The 5,803-nt window shown below is 36.4% G+C and overlaps 1 protein-coding gene across 3 annotated transcripts in view; it reads right to left on the reverse strand.

The window, feature by feature from the left end:
- The window catches only part of LOC102380336 (protocadherin-11 X-linked-like), a 611,220-nt gene that overhangs the window by 386,889 nt on the left and 218,528 nt on the right, over nucleotides 1-5,803 (reverse strand). The window lies entirely within an intron of this gene.

Consider the following 5,803-nt stretch of genomic DNA (forward strand, 5'->3'; position numbering starts at 1 on the left):
AGATGGTGTTGGGGGCAAGAGAGGCAGAGACTATGTGGGGAAGCAGCTGGGAAGGAGGAGCTTGGGGTCATGCAGCAGCTGCAGCTATCTGCCTCCATCCTGCTTTGTCCTAGAATTCAAGTTGAGGGGCTTTTTCCCCCCATGTTAAATGGGGAAGAAAAACCTCATCCTGAATTCAAGTAAATATGGTATGTAAATAAGTGTTTGAGAATGTGAGTAAGAGAAGACTTTGAGCTTATCAACTGTTCAGCATGCATTTCAAAGTATCAAAAATAGTTCCTGCTATCCTATACTGTCCCTATCCACCCCAACCAAGTTTTATCTGGGGATTGACTCAGAGCAGATGGCCTCTTTCTATATAAAACCCAACTGATTTTGCATGAATCAGGATCAAAGTCACCTAGGAATCAACAGGAATGGGAGAGTTGCCTTCTATTAAACTTTAGGATTAAGGGTACAAAATGCCTTTTATTGTTCCCCTTCAAATGCTTCTACTGGATAAATTATAAATGGTGAGTCCTGCTTCTTAATAAATAAGACTAGGAGCACCTCCATTGAGCTATGAAATATGTATGTATTCTGAAGCCCAATAACAGCAGTCTGAAATATTTCACAGACAAAAGTGAAACCTATCATACACTTTTTCAACCATATCCTATCACACAAAGTCAAGTCTTTCTGTGTAATTCTTGAGTGCTGAACGCTGGCAAACTTCCCAAACAGAGAGCGATTACCAGGTAGTACTCAATGATATTATATAAACCTCCGGAAGGCATTTCACCATACAAATTGAGGATTTTTTTTTTTAATTTTAAGAAGTTGTTTAAAAAAACTGAACACCACCACCCCAGAATATTTAATGTTTACTTTTCTGGCCTTTAAGTACCTTATGGCAATGCATATGTACTTGTTTTATAGTAATTGATAATATTCATCCTGACAAACATCCATTTTTTTATTATTATTTTAGGAATATGGAGTTTTCTACCTATGAAACTCCCCAAATGACTTGTTAAAACAAGACAGAATATTTTTTCCTTTTGAATATGTATACTTTGAATTAGTCAAATAATTTAAAAGTTCCAAGGAAATGTGATTCCACATGCCTGTCACTTGCTAGAGGTATTTCACTCAGTAGGTATTTGGCGTATCTGACTCAGACATGAATTGTGCCTCACCCAGACCACACATTGTATTATAAAAATAAAAAAAATAAAACACTACACGAAAGAGATGAGTGTGCAAAATATTAATAATATTAATAATAATGATAATAATAATAAACGGTTGGATCCCTGGGTGAAGCAAGGAGGAAGAGTTTCCTTCAGAAGAATAAAACATTCAGGCCATTCAGTTCCACATTCTCATCTGCGTGTCTACCTGTCTGCAGCCTATCTACAATCTGGCTTTAGATCAGGGGGAAATTTTTGTGCTGATTAGACAATCAAAACAGTAACCACCTGATCGGAAAGACCAATGTGGTCCTCATTGGCTAAACTAGGTTAAAAAACAAAGTCTCAGGAGATTAGATTGCAGAAAGAAACATAAAGCAAAGGCAAAGAAAAGATAGCCAGTTTGCTTAGGAGTGCCTTCCCTTGGAACAAGGAGGATGAAAAAAACTAATGAGAATAAAGGCTGAATTCAGCTGATAATTCTGTTGCTGGCTCAGTGCGATAGTAGCTTTATGTGGAAAGTCAAATATTATTTCTTTGACACTGTTATACAATTTTCACTGACAAAAGAAAATGCTATTTGCTACATAAGCTGAACCATTTATCATGACCTACATTAAACAAATGTATAAAAATAGTTTAAAAGGTACCAGAAATGTAGCGTGTACCATTGAAAAACTCCTTATTTTACAAAGCAAGGTTGTAAAAGTAATAACATACTTAGTTAATATGACATTTCTGTGTGTGCTCGATTTTAATATAATCAATATTTATATTTCATATACATGCATGCATACATATCATATATGGAGCTCCCAGTATATATATAAACTTTGGTGACATTTTTAATGGGAAGATTTTTTAATGGGAAGTAACAGAGAGACTATATTCCAATTGATAGGGAACTGTCTTGGAATACAGACACAAATATTTTAGGCCCTATTCTCTGTTTTGGAATAAACTGATATGACCGATACATTTGGAATCAAGTACAGTAGAATCCTAAACCTAGGTCTCCACATTCAGATGAACATACTCTTATCAAGGAGCTCTGCCTTGTTTGCATTCTATGAAACATTAAATACGGGCTCATTTTTTTCATTGAAAAATAAAAATAACTCCTCAGAGCATAAACAGAGCATATTTTGTGAAGCAGAAATATTGTTTTCTGACCAGCACAAATAATAAGATATAAAATTTATCCTATACATTCCCACATGAGCAGTTATAATATACATAATGTAATATATATATTAAAATAGTGCTGTAGTATGCACTATTTTACACATAGCATGTACAGGCACAACTTTTGCACACAACTAAAAGGTGGTTATGTATTTCTAAACTTTGACTTGCTGAGCCAATTAACATTAGATTTCATCGACTTTTAGGGTTGGAAGGGGCCTTAGTAGATCATCGAGTCCAACCCCCTGCCCTGGGCAGGAAAGAGGGCTGGGGTTAGATGACTCCAGCCAGGTGCTCCTCTTAAAGACCTCCGAAGTAGGGGAGAGCACCACCTCCCTTTGAAGATCATTCCAGATTTTGTCAACCCTCACCATAAAGAATGATTTTCCTAATGTCTAATCTAAATATGCTCTCCATCAGTTTATGGGCATTGTTCCTGGTAACCCCAAGGACGACCCTAGTAAACAATGTCCCCTATTTCTTGCTCCCCACCCCAATGAATTTGTAGACTGCCACAAGATCTCCTCTCAGGCTTCTTTGCTGAGGCTGATGAGATTCAGGTCCCTCAATCTCTCCTCGTAGGATCTTACCTGCAGGCCCTTAACCATATGAGTAGGCCTCCTTTGGACCCTGTCAAGGTTATCCACATCCCTCTTGAAGTACGGTGCCCAGAACTGGAGCTCCAGCTGCAATCTTACCAATGCCGCATAGAGGGGAAGTATCACCTCCTTAGAACTGTTTGTGATGCACCTTCTAATGCATGAAAGAATGCGGTTGGCTTTACTTATGACTTCGTTACATTGACAACTCATGTTCATTTTCGAGTCAACTATGACTCTGAGATCCCGTTCTGCTGCAGTGCTGCTTAGAAAGTCACCTCCCAGTCTGCAGGTGTGTTGGTGATTCTTTCTCCTTAGATGCAGCACTTTGCACTTAACTTTGTTAAATTGCATCCTGTTCTGTTCTGCCCACTAGTAAGAATTTGTTTGGAGAAAAGACGAACAGAGCCAAGCTACTACACAACATGTGGTTTTAGGAATGATTTACTTTCTTTGAGACAACAAAACACTTAAAGTATTTCACTTGTGCTAAAATGTATTTTATCATTTCTCCACCTAATCTGTGTCAAAATACTTTTGTTTATGTGTGTGCATTGTCTATGGCAAAGACTTAACAGGCTGTGTTTCTTCAAAGGGTATACAAATACAATCTTCAAACAGAATTTATTTTAGAAATAGATAAATAAGACATAAAAGCAACAGTGTTTGGTAATTCAATTTGAAAGCAAAAAAATATATTTAAAAATATTTGTTAAAAATTATTTTACAAATAATACTTAAGATCAGGATGTACCATAAATATTTGCACCATGATAAAACCAGAAATAATTGAGAATGCATAAGAAAAAAAGACTTGCATTACAGTGTATGTTAAAAAAATAATTATATTTACATCACATACCAGATTGTGACTGCCCTCTACTACACTTTAGCAGTCCTCTGCTTAATGAAATTTAGAAGGACTTCAAGAGGTCCCGAAGTCCAATAGCTTTTCTAATAAAGAATTTACACAAGCTACAGTTTACATGTCATGTACAACCTATAATATTAGTTCTTCCTTAGTGTGACTCACTTAAAATCAAGGTGAGCAACATATCTGTTGGAGATTATGAATGGCACCAAGCTTTGGCAGACCTGCATTCGTATATATCCCAGGCATCAATTATATGCCAAAGGAAGAAGAAGAACAATACCTGAAAGCCATCTTTGGCCACGTGTAGCATAGGGTTCAGTATCTCAGGATCACAGGGATCAGCAACTCATCTATACATACCACTCCATGCAATGGAAATGGGAATGAGAATGGTACAGAAGACAAATAACATAATGAAATATGCTGAGATTATGCTGATTCATAATAAAAATCCAATGATAAGGTTTCAATATAGTCAAGCCTCAAATACAATAAACTAACAGAAATATTTGATGGCTATTGAAAAATGAAATTAATCAACCTTTCCATTAAAAAAAAATTAAACAGTCAATTAACTTTGAATTTAAAACTATTCTTCTTAATTGACATTCAATAGGGAAAATTTAGGAAAGAGCATTATCCTTCCCTTCTCTGACTGGCCTAGAACTAAATGGTCTGCATATATCTATATTTAAAAAGTGGTTATCACTTAAGAGTGATGGTACAATGAGCCAACAGCAGAAGAAAAGAGCTTTCAGAACAAATCTTCTGCCAGTTGCCAAGATTTTTTAAAAGTAATATACAGATGTAAGAAAACAAACACACAAAATATAATTACACAAATAGGAAGGAATAAGTCATCCTAATAAAGCCTGCACTCAAGTATTGAACTTGACATAATTCTTAAGAGATTGTATTCCCTTGTATTCTTTTCCCTTCATCCCTTTTTGGAGGGGAAAAAGGGTCCACAGATTTGACTAAATGACTCAAGGACTGGAAGAAGCCACAAAAAGAGACTTACTTAGTAACCTGAAATATCTACCTACAGGCCATTTAGAAGGAATAAGGGTCTCCTAAACCTTCTTCTAATGTTTTACAACTAATTCCTACAAATTATAAAATCATGTTGTTTTTACTTCTTTTTACAGTTCATAGATTGTATCATACCCAGTAAGGATATGTCTATGTGGCACTGCAATGCAAAGATTTTGGATTTAGCTCTGAATAAACTAGCTCAGATACTGGAAGCCATATAGGCACATTCATAGTTAACCCCAATTAATATACCCAGCTTGTCAGGCTGGTAAATTAGCCTCAACAGATCACTGTGCTAATGTGGCTATGCTGATTTGAGTACCCAAGCTAATTCAAGCATCCATGCATGGCTCTCCACTGTGTGACTCAGACATTGCCTACATTACTAGTAAAAAGTAACTGAGGAATTTTTCAGCCAGGAGTAGAAGTGGGTATACCAGGATTCTCACAGGAAAAAAAAATATTTTATAATATTTCCACCCCCTCATTTCCAGTCTCAAGGGGTGCCTATAGACATGTTGTGAGGCTGCTTTGACACAATATAATTACAGCGCATCAGAGCAAACTCAATTAATTGATTAATTTTTTTTTGCCAGACTCCATTAATTACCACACTCCAACCAGTTTCTGCATCTCGTCTATCAGTTACCCCACCCTCAAAACGGTGGTGGGGGCATTTGATCTAAAACTTGTTGAATGACCTGGTATGCAAGATGTTACGGGGCTTATAATTAGAGCAGCTCAATGTAAAAGTGTCCAAGAAGATCAGTTACTTGGAAAAAGCATCACAATATCATTAACACATTTTGGTGCTTACACTAGTTCAACATAAATGGTATATCCACAGATGTAATAAGTTAATGGTCTTCAGTCCCTGCATGATAGAATTTTTTTTGTTTGGGTTTTTTTTTGGGGGGGGGGGGGGGGTTTTTTCAATG

Source organism: Alligator sinensis, unplaced genomic scaffold, assembly GCF_000455745.1.
Source record: "Alligator sinensis unplaced genomic scaffold, ASM45574v1 scaffold1075_1, whole genome shotgun sequence".
Lineage (NCBI taxonomy): Eukaryota > Metazoa > Chordata > Crocodylia > Alligatoridae > Alligator > Alligator sinensis.